The sequence below is a fragment of the Lissotriton vulgaris genome, chromosome 3_1 (genome assembly GCF_964263255.1).
Source record: "Lissotriton vulgaris chromosome 3_1, aLisVul1.2, whole genome shotgun sequence".
NCBI lineage: Eukaryota > Metazoa > Chordata > Amphibia > Caudata > Salamandridae > Lissotriton > Lissotriton vulgaris.
In genome coordinates this window covers 644380815-644401874 of record NC_141689.1, presented here as the reverse complement: position 1 = coordinate 644401874, position 21060 = coordinate 644380815, and the positions used below count along the sequence as shown (strand labels likewise).

Here is a 21060-nt window from a genome sequence, read left to right as displayed (position 1 = left end):
GTACTCTGCCAATCCTATGTAGGGTGTGTCTAGTGTAGTATGTGCAGTGTCCTATTTTCAGCTGCACAAGCCTAAGTCTAGAAGGTATGCCAACTTCCCGGGGAGAGGCCAGTGCCTCCTGCGACTCAGACTCGTCAAGTTCCCCCACATCGTGTGACCATTTATCAAAGTGAACCCGTCGGGTCCAGCATATTATTTATCAATTTACGGTAAGTGAGGGAAGTGGCTTTCTTCTGCATATAATCTGTGAGCAGTCTTATCTTCCAGGGGGGAAGCCTCAGGGACCTCTGTACCAGGGGGTAACACTGACATCAGAGCATGTCGGATTTGCACGTAGCGAAATCGCTCCCCACTCGCCATTTCATAGTCTTGTTGGAGACTTTCAAACGAAAGATCAGGCATTTTTAAAGTTTAATTTGTTTATTGGAATTTTAAGTGGAAAATGATATGGAAATATAGTACATGAGATTCTGTAATCCCTGTATAAACAGCAGTCACTAGTTATTATAATTGGCCACTTGTGACACACTCAATCACCGCTTATAAAGAAAAGACGTAAGAACTCAACTATTATAAGTTAATAGAACATTGGAATGTTGGGAGCTCCATCGAAAACAATGGAGTGCTCCGGGCTAATAATGGCTGGTATAAGCCTGGATCTCTAACATTCCAATGTTTCTTTGTTCACAGCTGTGGCTGTGAACAAAGGCTTCAGGGAGCCTGAGGGGATTTCAGTCCCCACGGGCTCCCTGAAGCCTTTGTTTTATTTGTTAGAACATTCTGCCCTCTAGTGGCAGAATGTTCCTATAGCCCTTCGTAGCTGGGCTATACCGGCTATTAAAGTCCAGCTCCCTTGTTAAAGTCCTTCGGCTTGGGCCTTTAACGCTGGAGCGGGCCTTTAATAGCCGGTATAGCTCGCTACGGCAGGCTATAAGGCTATATTAGAACATTGGAATGTTGGGAGCTCCATTGAAAACAATGGAGTGCTCTGGGCTTATAATGGCTGGTAAAAGGCTGGAGCTCCAACTTTCCAATGTTTCTTTGTTCACAGCTCTGGCTGTGAACAAAGGTTTCAGGGAGCCTGAGGGGATTCTAATAGCCTTATAGCCCTTCGTAGCAGGGATATACCAGCTATTAAAGACCCTCTCCCTTGTTAACGCTGGAGAGGGCCTTTAATAGCCGGTATAGCCCTCTACGGCGGACTATAAGGCTATATTAGAGTCGAGTTCTGACATCATAATGCCTGCTGCCGGAGCCAGCAGCCCAGCTGAAAGACAGGGCAGTTCCGGTCACAGAGCATAATTCAGATTTTTCACGGTTGAGACTGGTAGAAAATCATGATTTGATTAGAGACACAGAGGCTAATATTATGCGTATCCTCTTTATTGCCAACTCACAGCAGCAACTTCAACAAACATTAGAACAAGAATCGAATCCACTATATAATCACCTATGAGGCAGCCATCTTCCTGTTTATTTTTGCTGGGAATCGAAATAAAATATCAGTTCCTTGTAACTTGAATCAATCCAAATGTATATTAACTTTCTTTTCCAAACTCCAGGCTCTTCATATCTACTTCCCGTAGTCAACTCCTCCTAGAACATAAAAGAACCAATTATAGGGTGGGTACCAAACAGGTAGGGGGAATATTAGCCTCCGTGTATTTAATAAATTCAGGATTTTCTGCCCAACCCTGCTGTGGAAAATCTGAATTTTATGGCAAGGCACAGAGGCCAATATTGTGAATGTTTAAAGCCTTTAAAATGTTCCTCACAGCACATTCTACAGGTTTAAAATAACATTTCTTGAATATCGAATCTGAAAACCAATCCGCAGCTGCTAAGGTACTATTTAAACCACCATCAGTCACCAAAGCCTTAGTAGCCATTGTTCACCTTGCTGAATGTATCCTAAACCTTGTTACATCAAGCCCTGCTTTCTTCATAACTTTCACCCATCTAGCCAACAAAGGATTAGAGACTGGTTTGTAGGGGTACTTGAATGAAATCAACAACTGACCCTTTCCTTCAGGTCTTAAACCCTCTGTCCTTCTTTCATACTCTCGCAAACATCTAAACACACATAACGTCCTATTCCTATCTAAATTAGGATAAATATTGTTCCAGACATAGTTTTAGTCCTCTTCCTGATACTGAAACATACTCCCTCCGACAAATAACTGACACTCTCTTGAAAAGAGATTAGACAAAGAAACATAACTAACTTAAATGACAAACGCCTAAAATCTCAAAAATTTCCTTCAAACTATTTAACTCCTTCAAGACCAAATCTACATCCCACAAGGATTAATACCTCGGCGCCAGAGAAATCTCCAACTGAACACTCCTTAGTAACCTTTTCACTACATAAAGTTGCCCAATTGGGTAAGCCATTCTCCAAGTCATGACCAGCAGAAATCACCTATCTATTGACATTCAGCAAACTGTACCAGCTCCCATTCAAAAAGACCTCTGTCAAAAAATGTACTACTTCTACCACAGAAGCTGATATGACATCTAAACTCAGTGCCACACACCAAGAAACCCATCTTTGCCACACTAGCCTGTATGCCTTAGATGTCCCTGGAGCCCAGGACTCTTTGATGAGTTTAGAAGCTTCAGACCATAAGCCTGACACTTTCCAGGCTCTCCCGAAATCAACCATCCCATCAGCCTCAAATGTCTTTGTAGCACTAACTCGTGTCTGTCCCCCATTGTATTCACTAACAGTTCTGTAATCTACGGCAGAAAAACTGGATTGTCTGTTAACAGTTCCATGACATCCAGGTACCATACTTGGGATGACAAAAAAAGGAGCCATCAGTACCACCTCCGCGATCTATCTTCACCTTCAAAATTAATCGCTGAATCATCACAAAAGGTGGAAATTCATATTTGCAGACACCTTCTCAATGCTGCATAAATGGCACCCACTGCCTCTGCCACTGGATCCAATCTCCAACTGTAAAACCTGCTCACCTGCGTATTCAACCTGTTAGCGAACGAATCCACCATAAACAAGACCTACTTGTTGCTCAATGCCTTGTACACTTCCCTGTTCAACATCCAATCACTAAAATCCTTCAAACTTCTGGAATTTTAATCTCCACCATATTGTTCATTCCTGGTATGTACTGAGCCTGAATCCTAATCTCCTTGCGTATATATAAATGCCAAAACTCCTTGGCCAAATCCACTGAAGCCTTTGACTGTGGCAGAGATGGCTCCTCCGCTAAGGAGGAGCATTGCCCCACTGCTTTCAGAGCAGTGCAGAGGAAAAATAAAATGATAATAACGGGACTCGCCTGCCAAACAACAGGCCCTTTGCCTCTTGATCCTACTCCTTATTACAGAGTTCAGCTAACTTCAGATCTATTTTTATAAAGAGACTTTTTCTGCACTCTGCGCACAAAGCTGCAATTTTGAGTTTCCCAACAAACACACAGCTCGCTTCACCCATTGCCCCAGCTCGAAAACATCCACAGTAGTCTCCTGAAAATATGCATCCTCACAAGTATTAAAGATCTTGGTTAAAGGCCTAAAACATCTAATAAGTGATCCTGGCATCCTTTCAAACCCTATTGAGACCCCTTCTAGGATCTCTTCCGTACTTATTTAGGAATGTCAACATCTTAGAGTCTAGCTCGGGTGTAAAAGCCACCTTATTGGCCAATGATGGCTTTGGACATTCCCATCGAAGTCTTGTCCTCACATCGTTAGGCATTTCCCGCCTAAACCAGTACTTCGCATATTCCGCCACATGCAGAGCCAAAACTTACTGAGGTGAAAAAGGGTGCTGAATGGAAAGTGGGTTGAATATAAAATCTCCTAAGGAATCCTTCGCCTGATCAACCAGATTTTTACTCTTACTTACTCTCTTTTCTCCTATTTCTTCATCAGTGTCTCCCAAATCTGAGGAATACGAGCTTACTCCTATTTGTTCATCAGTGTCTCCCAAATCTGAGGAATACGAGCTTACTATGTCTCCATTACTGGAAGACTCATCACAGGCCACCGCCCTGTGATCCCTCTTGCCGGCCTTAATCGCCTTATCACTGAACTCCATCAGAGTAGTACTTTGTCTATCCGTTGGACCTTACTGTCCTTTTGCCTTATAGCCTTTCTCCTTTTGGTGATGTTTCCTTTTTTGATTTATTACGATCTCCATTTGACCCTCCAGCTTTAACAGTTGCTTCCTCGACAGACCAACACTTTTTATCTTCAGGTTTTTCCCACTATATTTCTCCGATAAGCTCTCAATACAGTCATCCAACTTTTTACCCAATTGGGTTGCCAAAGAAGAAACTGCAACCTATAACTTTTCATCAAAATTCATCCCTGAAGCCTTTTCACTCTCCTTGTTTCTTAAACTACATCAAATCCAAATCTAATCAAACTTCCTCACAAACCTAACTTAATATGCTCCTCCACCTGTTAATCTCTACTGACAGAACTTTGTCTTTCCTCAGATAACACCAAAAGCCAGCATTCCCTGTGGCAACTGTCACACAGTGTGTAGAAACTGCCTAGAATAACAACCGATTTTTTTAAGCCCAAAAAATGGCTGCAAATCGTAATATCTCAATTTAAAATGGCTGACCTCTGTTCGACAAGCATCTGAGTCCTAACACCTGTCTGGCCTTCTCTTTTCAGACAGTCCACATTTTCCAAGAACACCGGACCGGCACCAACAAACCAAAACAAGCATTTGCAATGCAATCGGTCTCGCCTTTGAGACCTTATATGTGTTTAACTATGCAGCACATTACCCTGGGTGCTGAAACATATACTGTTCCTTAACATGGAGGTAAAGCAAGCACCCAACTGTTTGACATGCCAGGTATGGGAACACATGGAGAGAAATATTGACATTCAGTGGGAAATTGTAAAGTCGAAAGCTCTGTTTTTAATACAAAATCAGGGCCTTTGGTGGTCATAGCACTGAAAATACAAGATTAGAAAAAAATATTATTGTCCTTCGGGTGCATGTGGAAGACAATTTCTATGGACTGGAATCTAAAGAATGCTAAAGTGATTCTGGTATTTTACTGACCTCTGCTGGTCGTTTTCTATCACAGTTGAATAGAGGCAGTTGCCAGAAAAAAAAAAGAAAGTCCCTCAGCAGAAAGCAATTCTGGTATTTTTCTGACCTCTGCTGGTCGTTTTCTATCAAGATAGTTAAATAGACGCAGTTTGAACAGAAAAAAAAGTCCCTAAGCGGAAGCAGAGAAGTCCTAGGGCTGATCTCAAGAGCCCACAAAGTAAATACATATATAAGTATATAATAAGTACATACTAAAGGATATGCTAGAGATCTCGAATTCTTTCTCTAAACACCACTTCTGCAAGGCCGCCTGATTCTGCCGTCTCATGCGTCTCTTGGGCATGCAATAAGTTTTTTAATTTTAAGGGATTTACAAAGCGCATGACTACCCGCAAGCTTCCCAGCGCTTCCCATAGCTTATGCCATGCCTGTTGGTATACAGCGCACATCTCGCACGCGCCTGGCTCCAAATATTCCATCAAGCTGCGTGGCCTATCTCCAACTCAAACCGTGCATGCCAGCACGCCGTGCACACCTTGCACGCGCCTTGCTCGCCAACGCTTCGCCAAGCAGCGGGGCAAAATGCCGGTTTGTCTCGCTAACCCCTCAAGCGCTGAAATGAGCTACTTACAAGCACGACAACCATAACCGCCCAAACCTTGCACTGCACCTGATTTGGCTCTTAAAACCATATCAAGCCTAAAACCTCCTAATAGTACAATTTTAACATTCCAACTGTGAAACGCATTCCACATTATTTAAACTTGCTAGCTGAAACAAATAAAACTCCTCATGCGCCCCAAACACCGCATGCTTTTACATTCAGTCAAAGGTTTCACCAACATGGTCTCAGAGCTCACACTCTAACAAGCACTACTTCAATCTATTTCACACTTTTATAAGAACAAAATAATACTGCACTTATCTTGTAAATGAACAGCAACAAAGAAGGAAGATGGCTGCCTCATAGGGACATATATAGAGGATTGGAATGTTCTAAGCTCTAATGTTTGTTGATGTTGCTGCTGTGAGCTGGCAATAAAGAGGATATGCTTAATATTAGCCTCCGTGCCTTGCTATAAAATTGAAGCAGGTGTTACCAGCAAAGAAAACAGACTAGACCGTGCTGCTCTATTTTTTAGCTTAGAATAGCTAGTAGAAAGAACATGTTTAATTTTTTCACTTCTTAGATAGAGAAAAGCTAAATCTTTATGCATGTTTCTACACGTTCCAAGCTACTACAGCTTTATTTTTTTTAAACTAACTTGTATTGAACTATTTCTAATATCTGTTTTTTGAGGTGTTTGAATTTGCACTAGAGGTTTTATTCTTCATGTTTGCAAATATTCTCGCTGTTTTATATGAAAGAGCTATGAACCAAGGTATTAAGTAGCTAAGGTGATGGTGTGACCATGTATTATATGGGATAAAGTACCTCTTGTTGTACATGATAAAGATATTGCAAGTCACCTCAGTGATTTGCAATATTCTTTTAATGTACAGCAGCAGTTACTTTATCCCTGATATCCCTCACATATGGTTAATGTACATCAATATGATAATACTGTGTGTATCTATGTAATGGACCTTCCTGGTTAAATAACATTATTTTTAAGTATCAACCAAGGAGTGTCAAAAACACTAATTTTGGAAGAAAGAAGTATGTTCTGATTGAGAGGGGTCACTGAATAACACACCATTGTGTTAAAGTTTGTGATCATTCATATGTTATTTTGAATTGAGTTATTGAATGATGATACATGCTTGGCCGTATTTCTCATGAATGGTCGAGTGATAATGCAAGTTCGTGCCCCCAAGTTCTTTCTCACAATAAAAAAAATGGTTTGGGGATTTTCTGTACTCAATTTTCATATGAGGCAAGGACTTTAGCATGTCTGCTTCTGTATAACCTCTGGTACATCCTACAGGGAAACAATCATAGACACCGAGAACATTCAAGAAGCTTGGCAAGTGACATATGTTACGCTTTAAATATGTACCAGACTATAAATAAACTCTATAAAGCTGTATGAAATAAATGGTTACAAATTAACTTCTGACTGCCCATATCATTAACTGTAAAACGGCAGGACATTTCTAAAACAATTTAGCACCTTAAAAAACATACATCAAGTTGCAAAGATTTCTAAGTATTTGTTAGTGTTTCAGATTTTGAGTTAAACATTTCTAAAATATTTTAAAAGAAGTTGGAGTTGATTAATGTATTTTTAAAGAATGGACATTACGTTGTTTTTACTGATGTTTAAAAGTTGAATTAATTACAAATATAAGTAGGAGTTTGTGGAAGTAATACTGTCCAAAACCATGTTTAGATTTCGACTATTTGTTATACATTTTTTTTCCAAACATATTTTTTGGGGCATTTAGATTAACATCAGTCGGACCCCAACTCCTAATAGCTGGATGGATAATATGAGCTCAGGGACCTGTGTGTATGGTGACTCCTATAGTGCTGTAGCACCCCAGCAAGTTGCTTAGCACTTATATAGTTTACGTTTTTCAATAATATATGTCCAAATATAGAAAGGGGCCTTCAGGGAAATGAAATGTCACTCAGTTTTTATAAAACAGAAAACAACTATTAACCAACTTACTGTGGAGGGGGGGTCTAAGTTGCTCAATAGCATGTCAAAGACATGAGTAAGGGCCCGGGAAGTGTGGTGTACGGGGGCGGCGGAGGGGGAACCGGACCTTAGTCACTACCAGCTTTTCCACTGTCCATTGTGTCATCTGCTCCACATCCCAGACAAGCTGGAGGAAACCTCCATAGGGAGGCATCCCCATATCTTCTCTTGGTTGCCTAGGTGCTACTGTGTTCCATTCCAATATTTTCCCTATTCCCCAAGTCATTTATCACTCCTATGGGGGGTCGAAAGGAACCTCCGCCACTTTAGCCATTCAGCGTTTCCAACATTGCAGGGCTTTGGTCTGTAACAGGGATTGGTGAAGGATGATCAACGCTAGGTCAAGCAGTTTGGCCAGCAGCAGGGCAGTATGAGTCCCGGAATCTGTCAAGTACACCCCCTGTAGGCCTGCTCCTTCCAGCCACTGCGTAAGCCACTGTACTTGAGAGGCCAGGAAGTAGAATTTGCAGTTTGGCACCTCAGACCGCTATCCGCCATGGGGCGCTGTAGCGTTGCTAAGGTCACCCCTTCTCCCATATAAGCTGCTGCAGCAGTGTGTCCAATTGCTGGAACTACCTGGCTGGCAGTGTAGTTGGAAAATAATAAAAAAACATAGCAGACGTGGCAGCATGACCAACTTAGATAGGGAATACAGGCCATAATTGGTAGTGGCAACGAGCACCAGAAAGGGACACAGGATCTAAGAGACCTAAGAGCCGTCCCAAGATTTCTTTCTCGCAGGTCTTCCGGGGAGTGGAAGATGTGGTTCCCTAAATATCTAAAGTTCGAAAAAGGACCAGTTGAGAACCACAGGGAGGTCCAGGGTGCAGCGCAGTGCCACAGCCATGGGAAACACATAGGTCTTGTTTCTGTTAACCTTCAAACCTGATAGGAGCTCAAACCTTCCTAAGAGTTCCAGGGCCATGGCAGAGCCCACCACAGCATCACTGAGATAGATCAGGAGTTCATCCGCAAATAGGGAGATGATATGGCTATATCCACCCACATTCAGGCCCACCCCCTCAGCTCCCTGTTGGAATAGCACGACCAGGGGTCCGATCGCCAAAGCGAACAAGAGTGTCACAATGGGCATCCCTCTCGTATGTCACCGTTTTGCCTGCATTGTCCTGTGGCACGTCCATAAAGCACCTTTACCCATTTCACCCAACTATCTCCAAGACCCCTACTCCCCATGGTCTCAAGCAAGCAAGTAATCCAGCGCAATGTAACAAAGGTTTTTTCCAGGTCTATCTATAGGAGGGCTGCTTGCGGGAAGAGCCTTACTCCAGGGCGATACATCACAGAGTACAATCTGTGCAGGTTAAATGAGGTATTCTGAGATGGGATGAAACATTTTGATCAGCATGAATTAGTGTAGACCTGTATGAGAGCAAGCTGAGTGTCAGGATCTTACTAAGTATTTTAAAATCCATGTTGAGCATGGAGAGTGGTCAGAAGTCTGTAGCTTGTGCCCGCCATGGTCGTCTTTTTGTAAATCGTTTTTGGCCACTATAGGTGTGGCAGGGTATACTCAGACATGAGTCCCTTTCTCACTGCTCCATCAGGATTCAAGCAAGCCGGGACGAAGAAGGCTGAAATGCCAGAAACCGGTCCCCGGTAGCTTGTCTCCTTTCTGGTGAAGAATTGGCTTGGTAGTTTAGTCTGCACTGTTCCCATGATGCACTGGGCCAGGGACAGACTGATTTGCATATAGCCAGGTTCTGAGCTGGGATGGGGCAGTGAGATAAATAACGGTGATGGATCAAGCCCTGATCTTTGGACTGGGTAAGAGTGGTCTGTTTAACTCAGACACTCTGTTCATCACCACCCCCTTTTTGTAAATCGTTTTTGGCCACTATAGGTGTGGCAGGGTATACTCAGACATGAGTCCCTTTCTCACTGCTCCATCAGGATTCAAGCAAGCCGGGCCGAAGAAGGCTTAAATGCCAGAAACCGGTCCCCGGTAGCTTGTCTCCTTTCTGGTGAAGAATTGGCTTGGTAGTTTAGTCTGCCCTGTTCCCATGATGCACTGGGCCAGGGACAGACTGATTTGCATATAGCCAGGTTCTGAGCTGGGATGGGGCAGTGAGATAAATAACGGTGATGGATCAAGCCCTGATCTTTGGACTGGGTAAGAGTGGTCTGTTTAACTCAGACACTCTGTTCATCACCACCCCCTTTTTGTAAATCGTTTTTGGCCACTATAGGTGTGGCAGGGTATACTCAGACATGAGTCCCTTTCTCACTGCTCCATCAGGATTCAAGCAAGCCGGGCCGAAGAAGGCTGAAATGCCAGAAACCGGTCCCCGGTAGCTTGTCTCCTTTCTGGTGAAGAATTGGCTTGGTAGTTTAGTCTGCCCTGTTCCCATGATGCACTGGGCCAGGGACAGACTGATTTGCATATAGCCAGGTTCTGAGCTGGGATGGGGCAGTGAGATAAATAACGGTGATGGATCAAGCCCTGATCTTTGGACTGGGTAAGAGTGGTCTGTTTAACTCAGACACTCTGTTCATCACCACCCCCTTTTTAGGTTTCGCTGGGGGGCGGAGCCGTTAGGCTCCTCCTCCAGAGAAATCTATTGAGTACAGTAAGGCACTATGGAACACGCCCCCGTCCTATTGGCTAGCTCCATAAATGGAGCCTAGCCATTGGACGAGGGGCCTGTCCATCAATGCCGGACCAGACACGGGGGCGTTCCCGAGATTCTTTGGCTTTTGCCGACATCACGCGACGCCGGGAACGCCCCCGAGTCTGGTCCGGCCCGGCCGTGATTGCTGCTGTCCTGGGCATGTTTTTCCCCGGCATGTTTCCCGCCTCCCTCCCGCCGTTCGTGTTCTCTCCCGCCCCCCTCCCCCCTCACGCCCCCTGTGTCCTCTCCCGCCCCCTCCCGCCGTCCGTTCCTCTCCCGCCCCCCCCCTGTCCTCGTAGGCCTCCCTCCCGCCGTTCGTGTTCTCTCCCGCCCCCCTCCCCCCTCCCCCCTCACACCCCCTGCCCGGGAGTGAGCCGAAGCTCTGCCTGGGCTCCTGAGCCGCTGGTGGAAGCAGCCGCGGAAGAGCTGGCTTCGTATCTGCTGAGGAGTAACCTTCTGCCCCGGCCGGCCGTCGTCAGCTCTCCCCCTCAGCCCGGCGATTGGTCCTCGGCCGCCGGGACTCCCCCGCGTCATTCCTGGGCCGGGCAGAGATTGGCCCGACCTGAGAGGCGTCCCCGCGCGCGCCCGGAGGTATCTGGAGTCCGGCCGTCCCTCAAAGCAAGTCCGGAGAGAAGGAGCAATGCGACCCCCGCAAGGAGCCCCCGCCAGAGTGCCCGGTAAGTCAAATGGGCTAGGGAAGGCTCCGTGTGGCAGGGTGTCACTCCTCTGAGCCTGCAAGGCTCCCTCGATATCCGAAGCCCTGCGAGGCTCCCCCGTGTTGTCCTGAGCCTAACTTCTTTTAGTGTCGCTCTTCTCGTTATAAATACCTAGACAATGGAGCGGGTGTTTACAGAGAGCTCTCGCTACAGCCCAGATCACAAGAGGAAGAGACTGCATTTAATTTATGATTTAGAGTGCACGACCTCGATTCTTGTGCCTCGAGGCAAGTTGACCACCAGAAGAAGAAAGAGGTAAATAGGAGGGTTGCACAAAAAGACTGGGTCTAGTTCTCCAGAGACCACCAGATACAGAAGACTCTTTGAGATCTGGTGTCTGGCAGGCATCATGGGGATCTTTCTCAGCACAATCCACGAGGCTCTGAAGAGCTTCCATGGCCTAGAGGCCCGCATCCTAATGTTGGGGCTGGCGCGGGCAGCCAGAGGGGGCTGGAGACGGGGGGAGCTGGGAGAGCGGGAAGGAAGCTGGCGCTGCCGGGCTCTGTGCTGGGGTCCCGGCGGCAGGGAGCACGCGAGACACCGTCGGCTTTATTTGTCCACACAGAGGACCCCCTAGAACTGCTGGAGAGACAGGGAGATTGTAATAAAACTTCGAGACAGCGCCTGATACGGCATTGAGTGCTGCTGATTGGCCATTAAGTAGAAAACCTGAGAGGAGGGGGTACATCTATGCTGTGAGAAAGAAGTGTCACCGCGGTAAGAGGCACCTTTAATAGGTCTAGCAGAGACCATCGCCCAGAGCCCTCTCCTCATCTCCCGCTGTCCGTTCCCGCCCCCCCCCCGCTGTCCGTTCCCACCCCCCCCGCCAACGGAGGTAGCCTCCCGAGTCAGAGTTGGTGGGCCGAAGTTGCATACGCTTCACGCTATCCGCACCTCACAGCCATGTGGTACTGGTTCATGTCCATTCCTCAGTGGAGGGCCAGGCACGGTCTGCCCCAGCGGCGCGACCCCCCCCTCCCCCACCCCCCCGGCGGGTGTCAGCAGGACCTGCCTTCAGTGTCCCTTCAAACATTCCTCACGGGGATATTCAAGTGCGGCATGCCGAAACAGAACCTCGCCTGCGCCAATAGTCTAGTGCTTGCCAGGGTGCCAATATGCACCTCTTCTCCATTAGAAGCTGGGGGGTGCCGTGCGACAAGATGGCTGATGCCGGCCCAAGGGGATCGCAAGTGCCAGTGCTGTCAGCTGTTGAGCGGGGCAGGTTCGATCTTCTCCCGTGTGGCGCCACTCAGCTCACTCAAGGGATGACATCAGTGCACTTCACAGTATCCATCCATAGGCACACCTCAACATGTCCGCACCGCAACTGGCAGTATTACAAGTGGCATCAGAGGGGCCAGCGGCTCATCAGGATGGGACCTATGTCCTGCTGCAGGCTGCTACACCGTTGGGGCCCAGCTCAGTGAATCCTGTTGTAAGGGCAGTGGTGACATCTGCAATTTGGGTAGCGAAATTGCCCAGTGGCTGTCAACGTGAACCAGTGCCACAAAGATTAAACTTAAGTGGGGGCCAAAGATGTTGATTTAATCGCTACATTCACAGCAGCATTACCTGTATCATTTCAACTAGTGCTGCTCCCGTTGCCTTCCCTCTCACAGGAGTGCTGTGTGCAATATTTCTAGCCTCACAGGAGCCCTGGCTGCATTGCTTCTATACACATACTAAGAGTTATTTCAAGGGGAACCGGTAACACGTTTCAAGGGTGTCGCTTCTTCAACACTGTGCTCCACGCGCCGCGACGAGCAACCCCACACATGTGTTATTTTGAATTTGATGCCCACACATTACAGATGGTACTTTCGTGGCAGTGCAGGAATCGTTTCATCATCTTAAAAAAACAGCATCCCTGAGCAGTTCAGTGTAGTGAGGGCGAGCAGTGGGACCGAATGGTATATTCAGGCAGTGTGTGTGTGTGCGGGTGTTGTCCCAGCCGTGCCCCGTCACTCAGCGGAAGTTGCATACGCTTCACGCTATCCGCACCTCACAGCCATGTGGTACTGGTTCATGTCCATTCCTCAGTGGAGGGCCAGGCACGGTCTGCCCCAGCGGCGCGACCCGCCCCCCCCCCCCCCCCCCCCCGGCGGGTGTCAGCAGGACCTGCCTTCAGTGACCATTCAAACAATCCTCACGGGGATATTCAAGTGCGGCATGCCGAAACAGAACCTCGCCTGCGCCAATAGTCTAGTGCTTGCCAGGTTGCCAATATGCACCTCTTCTCCATTAGAAGCTGGGGGGTTCCGTTCGACATGATGGCCGATGCCGGCCCAAGGGGATCGCAAGTGCCAGTGCTGTCAGCTGTTGAGCGGGGCAGGTTCGATCTTCTCCCGTGTGGCGCCACTCAGCTCACTCAAGGGATGACATCAGTGCACTTCACAGTATCCATCCATAGGCACACCTCAACATGTCCGCACCGCAACTGGCAGTATTACAAGTGGCATCAGAGGGGCCAGCGGCTCATCAGGATGGGACCTATGTCCTGCTGCAGGCTGCTACACCGTTGGGGCCCAGCTCAGTGAATCCTGTTGTAAGGGCAGTGGTGACATCTGCAATTTGGGTAGCGAAATTGCCCAGTGGCTGTCAACGTGAACCAGTGCCACAAAGATTAAACTTAAGTGGGGGCCAAAGATGTTGATTTAATCGCTACATTCACAGCAGCATTACCTGTATCATTTCAACTAGTGCTGCTCCCGTTGCCTTCCCTCTCACAGGAGTGCTGTGTGCAATATTTCTAGCCTCACAGGAGCCCTGGCTGCATTGCTTCTATACACATACTAAGAGTTATTTCAAGGGGAACCGGTAACACGTTTCAAGGGTGTCGCTTCTTCAACACTGTGCTCCACGAGCCGCGACGAGCAACCCCACACATGTGTTATTTTGAATTTGATGCCCACACATTACAGATGGTACTTTCGTGGCAGTGCAGGAATCGTTTCATCATCTTAAAAAAACAGCATCCCTGAGCAGTTCAGTGTAGTGAGGGCGAGCAGTGGGACCGAATGGTATATTCAGGCAGTGTGTGTGTGCGGGTGTTGTCCCAGCCGTGCCCCGTCACTCAGCGGTGGACTGTCGTCGCGGCGGCAACAGGGCGTGCAGCTAGGGTTACCCTGTATTTGCAGGGGACTCCCTCACCCCAATCCCGCCGCAGCAACAACAGCAGCGTAGTCAGTCTATGCGGCGGCCGCATCTGCCATCCGCCCACAACCGCTCCGAATCCCAGCCAGTCCGGGGGGGTGCCATGCAGCGAGGTCTCACCCAGCCGCCCGCCGATTATCAAGCACTCAGCGGCAGGTCTTACATGCACAGGTGTCTTTCACTTGCAGGAGCCTGTCTACCGCAATCGCGTCGTTAACTCAACTGCACCATGGGCAGTCTGGGCAGCGGCCTAGCCTGCGATCCACCACCTCCCACCGCAGCAGTCGATCCGGGGACACATGTGCTGGAGGCTGGCAGGCGACGTCACGGAGTCCCATCCGCGCCTCGCCAGTCACCAGCCAGCGTCCAGGTAGGCAGCAACAGAGGGTGCGGCCATAGCCGTCTCCGCCGGGCTAGTGTTTCAGCGCCGTGTTTTGCGGCCCTGTGGGCGGAGGTAAGCCCCGGGCTCGCCTAGGTCGTGCCGGCCGCAGGGACCGTAGGCAGGGTGGCCCATCTAGACGATGTCCGCAGACCAGGGCTCAGCCAGCAGAAAATCAGCAGCGGAGCTCCGGGGAAAGGGCGACCCTGGCAAAGTCTCGCCCAGCAGGAACCCCCTTGGGCGACTACATACGGATGTTAAAGCCTGTGCAGCGGAGCTCCGGTTAGGGTGACCAACTGGCATGGGTACAAATTCAGGACTGTGAGTGTAAAAATTCAGGACAAAGGGTCAAAATTCAATACAGAAATTCAGGACAGGAGGTCGAAATTCAGGACAAAGGGTACGTATTAAAGACACATCAGAGGAGGTTGAGCAATAGTACATAAGTAAGTAAATAGACAACCACTTAAGTACAAGTGAACATAAGTTTATATTAGGTTGAGAAACTTGTGCACTTCATGGTTAGGTTTCGACCTGGCAATCTGCGCAAGCAGTTCGCGCAGGCAAAATCTATTGTTTACATATATTGGCTTCAGGAACGTCCCCCGGCTCCCATTGGCTAGCTTCATAAATGGAGGCTAGCCATTGGGAGCCGGATCTGTGTGTCTGTAGTCAGCGAGGGCCCCCTGTTGCTGTCAGTATATATGTGTTGGTGTTAAGAGTCAGCTGTCCACTTGTGCTTGCTCTCCTGCCCTGCTATTGGCATTGTAAATGACAATGCCATTTATTTATGTTTTTAAAAAAAACATAAATAAAAATAATGTCATGAGCAATGCCAATAGCTCTAACTTTTGCAAAGGCGAAACCATTGCATTGTAAATGCTTGTTGTAAATCGTTTTTGGCCACTATAGGTGTGGCAGGGTATACTCAGACATGAGTCCCTTTCTCACTGCTCCATCAGGATTCAAGCAAGCCGGGCCGAAGAAGGCTGAAATGCCAGAAACCGGTCCCCGGTAGCTTGTCTCCTTTCTGGTGAAGAATTGGCTTGGTAGTTTAGTCTGCCCTGTTCCCATGATGCACGGGGCCAGGGACAGACTGATTTGCATATAGCCAGGTTCTGAGCTGGGATGGGGCAGTGAGATAAATAACGGTGATGGATCAAGCCCTGATCTTTGGACTGGGTAAGAGTGGTCTGTTTAACTCAGACACTCTGTTCATCACCACCCCCTTTTTGTAAATGGTCGTCTTGGGGAGCGGAATCTCTTAATGTGTCTTGCGTGGACTCAAGAAGCTGCCCAAGTCTCAAAGATTCTGCGTATAAGGTCTGCAAGTGGGAGCCAGTCTCGAGGGATACACTGAGTAAAATTCTGCAGGGAGACAATCTGGACCCGGGGTTTTACCCATGGCCATTTTCTTAATAGCCACACAAATCTCTTGTGCCGTCACCGGGCCACCAAGCATCTCCTTTGTCTGTTTGTCCAACGTCTGGAGCTTTAACGCCAAAAAACAATCTCTCTGCCCCCCATAGAGAGACCAGGGGAGGTGCCTTATACAGGACTTCATATTGGATACAGAATAAAGCATTTATCACTTCTGGGTCGTGGACAGACTCACCAGTACATGTTTGAACATGTGTGATCGGGTATCCGTGGGTCTCCAACCTGACCAACCTCATCAGTAATTGGCTGAGCCTCCCTTCTTCCTCTTGCTCTTTAGTAAGATACCCCATATAATCATGGAACTGTAGCAGTTTGAGAGCCTGATGATAAGGTGCATGTGCTTCCCGTAGGATTTCCAAGTTGGCGGTTCTTGTCCCCTTTGCATTATCTAACCCATGTAGTCTGTCCTCCAGCTCCTCCAACTCCGGGTACAGTTCTCGCTGCACCCCTATCGACTGTCCTAGGCAGTGCCACATGTTACAACCTTAAACTCCTCCCATTCCATCAGCGTTGTGGATGACGCCAAAAAACAATCTCTCTGCCCCCCATAGAGAGACCAGGGGAGGTGCCTTATACAGGACTTCATATTGGATACAGAATAAAGCATTTATCACTTCTGGGTCGTGGACAGACTCACCAGTACATGTTTGAACATGTGTGATCGGGTATCAGTGGGTCTCCAACCTGACCAACCTCATCAGTAATTGGCTGAGCCTCCCTTCTTCCTCTTGCTCTTTAGTAAGATACCCCATATAATCATGGAACTGTAGCAGTTTGAGAGCCTGATGATAAGGTGCATGTGTTTCCCGTAGGATTTCCAAGTTGGCGGTTCTTGTCCCCTTTGCATTATCTAACCCATGTAGTCTGTCCTCCAGCTCCTCCAACTCCGGGTGCAGTTCTCGCTGCACCCCTATCGACTGTCCTAGGCAGTGCCCCATGTTACAACCTTAAACTCCTCCCATTCCATCAGCGTTGTGGATGACGTTTGTGTATTGTTAAAAAAGTAGGTATCATTGGCGGTGCCCATGGTTTCCTTAAAACAAATATGCTCCCAACATCAGTGTGTTAAGTCACCACAGTGGGATCAAAGAGCGTTTCTCCAAAGGCTGAAAAGTCAACAACAGAGGACTATGATCTGAGAACGTACGTCCCAGGTATTCCATGTGGATGATGGAATGGCCAAAGCCAGAGGTGCACAAAAAGATGTTGAGCCTTGTGTGTAATTAGTATATGGGCGAGTAATATAAGTACTCTCTATCTCCCATGTATTTCATTCTCCAGATATCTTCCATCCCCCAGTGCCCCTCCATCCCGGAAAACCGCTGTAGGGAAATGGGCCTGAGCCCCTGGTAGTGGGGGGTGCAAATGATCCAGCGTGGTATCAGCAACAAAATTAAAGTCACCCCCCAGTATCATGTCTGCCACCGTCACCTCAGCCATAGGGGCCAAGAGACCATAGAGGAAGGGCACCTGGTCTTGATTTGGGGCGTACACACTACCCAATGTATTATCACGCCCTAGCAGTCTCCCCTTCAGCAACACATATTCACCATCTTTATCTACCAGTGTATTAATGTTTTCGAGGGCTACCCCCGCCCTAACTCAAATGAATACACCCCTGGCATACGCAGAGTAGGAGGTTGCAAAAACCTGCCCCTTCCATCTTATGTGCAGTTTCTCCAATTCACTTTGTGTAAGATGTGTCTCTTGCAGCAGAGTTATCTACCCACCTTCGTAGGTATTTGTGCACATTATGCCTCTTAGTGGCTAAGCCCATCCCTCTAATATTTCACGTCAGGAGCTTCAGTCAATCCCACCCTAAACTGCTCCCACCCCCGCCTAGCCACTCCTGAAGTAAGGATCTAGGGCCACCCTAGCAATTAAAACATAGTGAAACACAAAAAAACACCCACAAACAAGAAGTCCCCTTTTTCAGAGTAGCCTGGGACCAGCCGCCCAAACTGCAAGCAAACCATCAGTCTCATCAGAAGACCCCAACCAGCCATAGGTGCAGTCTTCCAAAAGGGGGCGGGCTGCAGCCTGTGGACAACTGCCTTCGGGTCAGCCCGTGCTTGCCTAATTATCAATAGCTTCCAGTCTGTCTAAATCTTTCATCAGCAGAGTGTTCCATATCTCCCTAGTGGTTGACCCCATCTAGAGGAGCCTAGTTTTTTCAAAGATCATCCGCTGTCCTCGGAATGACTATGGCAACGTGATGCTGTCCTCTCGGGAAGTGTCCAAATTGGAATCTCCAGACCCCTTAACTGAGTGGGAACCAGTCTCTGAGATAGACTCTCTTTTCTTCATGATCGCGGCCACTGCATGTTGGGCAGCAATTCTCTCCTTCTCGGTCTGGGATAGGCTTGTTTTTTTGGATGGTCTCCATTTGGGCCTATTCCAGGCCCTCTTCCTGAATTGTGGATCTCTGACTGTATAGCAGCACAGTCTGTGTTTGGGGTGGGGACCCAGATTTGCAAGACTCAAGCCATTCCCAAGCCGCCACAGGATCATCGCAGAAGTGTGTCTTCTCCTCAAGCATTTTGTGGAGTCAGACAGGGAACATTAAAGCATATTGCAACCCTCTTCTTGCAGAGCCCCTTTGACTTCGAGGAACGAGGCCCGCCATCTCTGAACTTCATCTGTGTAGTCAGGGAAGATCGCGACCTTGCTGTTATCAATCTCAAATGGGCCATCTGATCCTGCCTTCTGTAGGAGAACGTCCCTGTCTTTATAATGCAGGAGTCTCACTACTACTGGACGCGGTGGGTGACACAGGGCTGGGGGCGAGCCGGGACCTGCTGTGCCCTCTCCAGGGTACAAAAGGTTGAGAGGCTGTCTGGTGCTACCACAGTACAGAGCCAGGGTTTGAGAAAAGCAATCATGTTCCCTCTGGCAGCCCAACCCCCCTGATGTTGTTCCTCCTATTGAGTCCTTCTGCATCTTCAGCCCTGTGTTCCAGCGTGTAAACCCGTTCAGAGAGCTCTGCAACCTGACGCAACAGTGTTTGTTGTGCAGGTTAAAGATTCATGAACAAAGCCTCAAACACTTTCACTCTCTCTGCCAATTGATGATGTTCAGCTCTAAGCAGCTCCAACCCCACCAACAGATATATTGGTGTAGGGTGGCCTTAGTGTCTGCAATGGCGTCATGTATCTTGGTCAGTTGTTGCTTCACTGGGTCCACCAGAACCGCGATCCCGATGCCTCTTGCTGCTGCTACGCGGCATCGTCCCCCATCTGTTGGCATTCCTGCCGTCTTCGCCCTAGCCTTACCCATCTCTTCTAAGGACAATAGCTTCACGTATCTTGGTCAGTTGTTGCCTCACTGGGTCCACCAGAACCGCGATCCCGATGGCTCTTGCTGCTGCTACGCGGCATCGTCTCCCATCTGTTGCCATTCCTGCCCTCTTCGCCCTAGCCTTACCCATCTCTTCTAAGAACAATAACGAGGAGCCGCAACAGAGCACCAGCAGGGTACACCAACTCAGTGTGGCTCAGCAGTTGAGGGTACACTGAATGGATCTCAGAGTCCCCCTAGCTGTACCTCTATCACCTTTCCACACTTGCTCCACCAGGCCGCTAACAAAGAGGAGTACAAGTACCACTGTTTATCAGTAGGGTAATACAGAGGTAGGTAGCCCTAGGATGCCTCTAGGAAGCCAGACCCTGCTTTGAAGTCAGAGCTCTTGTTTGGTCACGTAGGGCAATGGCAGGGTCCGCAACCTATGCAGGGCTGCCAGCGGTTCCAAGCGAGGGTAGAAGTCACTTCAGGGAGGCGGAATTGGGGCTCCCTGACTAAACAATGACAGCCGTTCCACCTCTGAGCCACTTACCATCGGATTTTTAAGTTTCTGTAATGAACCCTGGATGTATATCCACTGTCATGTGTACCCTCAACTGACTGGCTCCCTCCCTCACTTCACCTACAGGGATATTCTTTTACCGCACTCACCGCCAACAGCATCCCGTGGTACTATTGAATTTTACCACGTGGTAAGTTTATTCCCTTTAAATCTATCAGACTGCATATGTTCATTTTCAATGCTGGTGATTAAACAGGCTACGTTTACATATTTTAGGCACGATCCTCCTGGACTGGATTCAAATAGATGGTGGCCTTATACTGAAGTCCATCTGACTATGCCGTTACGGTAATTAACCACCTTAAAGTATCATGCGAAGGGGATTGCCTAACCCACCTCTTCCCCCAGCCCCTTCTTCTCCATCATCTGTTCCTACCACTGTGATTTAATCCTAAGTACGGGACTGGCTCTCATTGCAGCCCAATTAATTAAGTTCTAAACATGTCTATCAAAGGGACAATAACCCAATGCGAACTTATTCTTCAGAACGGTTCCTTCAGATCCATTTTAGTAATCGAGCTCCATGAACGACCAATTATGGTTTTATAACTCAATTTGAATTTACCTTACCTTATCGAATGTGTGCCAATTTTTGGTTTAACTATGTTGAGGTACTTCCCGACATATTGATTCGAATTATTAATTTTACATACTGAACTAGGTTGTCCGTCCCTCCTTATCTGTCCTGATGAAGACCCCACAGCAAGGGCACAACTGATCCCTGCATTAGAGGGTCGAAACGTCGACAACCACCTACTGCATCTTCAACTCCACTCCAACATTTATTCCATTCATTGTTATCTGTGGAGTATGATTTATTGATTCAAATGTGATGAACCTTTGGTCCACTACACTGTAAAAATTTGATAATACAGTATCCATGACTCACATGATTTTATTGTCACGTACCTTTGTCTATCACCTTATCCTCACCAAAGCACCCATCACTACCTCTTCCCCCTACTCTTATTCTCCCTGGGGCACTGTACAACCAATTGTATTATTGATTTGCTCGTATATATATTCAGTATACTTGGTCCCGTTGTGATTAAAACAATGTGGACCCATTTATTGTTTGTGTCATTAATTGCTTGAAATTTTGCTTATCACTTTACATTTTAGCTGGGACCCCTCCCTCTTAGTACTTACCACCGTCGGCCGCACCTCGCTGCTCTCCGGGACCTTTCTAGG

The 21060-nt window shown here is 47.8% G+C and overlaps 1 protein-coding gene across 1 annotated transcript in view; it reads left to right on the top strand.

Annotated features, from left to right (window-relative positions):
- Positions 1–21060, top strand: part of ERAP1 (endoplasmic reticulum aminopeptidase 1) — a 507475-nt gene that overhangs the window by 103173 nt on the left and 383242 nt on the right. The gene's annotated exons all lie outside the window — the stretch shown is intronic.